Below are 854 nucleotides of genomic sequence, written 5' to 3' on the forward strand. Positions count from 1 at the left end.
AGATTGTTCCTCCTTTCCCGGCAGAGCATCTGGTGGATTCGAACCGTGCGCCTCTGGGACTCTATTTGTAAAGTTAATCATTCAGTGGCATGTGGTCCATTCACAGTCTTGTTGCTACCACTACTTCTCTTTTCCAGAATATTCTCGTAATCCCAAAAGGAGAGCAAGCTTACATCCATGAACAGTCCCTGTCTTCCCCCTCTCCACGCCTCACAGCCACTAATCTGTTTCCTGACTCCGTGGATTTGCCTCTTCTGGATGTTTCCTCTAATTGGAATCTATTTGTCGTTGTGTCACCGTGTTGAGGATGATGCATGGGGACCCTGTGAACAACAGCTCAGATCCTTGCCATCCTCTGCCAAGACCCCTGTTACGGGCGGTGACCGTGTCAGTCCATGTCGTTGAGGGTCTTTCTGGCTTTTGAATAACTTTCTGTTTCCCCGCGTGACGTCTCTTTCCAAGCACTGGTCCCTCCTAACAGCGTACCCAGAGCTTGTGAACTGAGCTTTCCCCCTCCTTGCCTCTAAGAAGCACCCTCGCGGCACTTTCCCTGACACAGATTTGTTTGTTCTGGCAACCAAACAAAATAGGGCCTCTCGTGTGGCTTCCTTCCACCAAGCATCATGTTTTCAAGGCTCACCCACGTCATTGCATATTTCAGAGCTTAATTCCTTTCAATGGCTGAGTAATAACACAAGTAGGAAGGAAAGTTCTTTCTATGAAATCTCGAATAACCTGGAATGGCATATAGTGAAAAAGCACCTATTATTCATTTCTATGGGGAAAAAAGATTGAATGTTCTTACCCCCCCCAAAAAAAAATAACCTCCCAGATCATACCATGTTGTTGTTGTT

At 46.5% G+C, this 854-nt stretch overlaps 1 protein-coding gene across 1 annotated transcript in view; it reads left to right on the plus strand.

Moving 5' to 3' along the window:
- Positions 1–854, plus strand: part of CERS1 (ceramide synthase 1) — a 25,191-nt gene that overhangs the window by 9,646 nt on the left and 14,691 nt on the right. The gene's annotated exons all lie outside the window — the stretch shown is intronic.

This window comes from Elephantulus edwardii, unplaced genomic scaffold (genome assembly GCF_000299155.1).
Source record: "Elephantulus edwardii isolate Elephantulus edwardi_28Jun2011 unplaced genomic scaffold, EleEdw1.0 scaffold00045, whole genome shotgun sequence".
In the NCBI taxonomy this organism is placed as follows: Eukaryota; Metazoa; Chordata; class Mammalia; order Macroscelidea; family Macroscelididae; genus Elephantulus; species Elephantulus edwardii.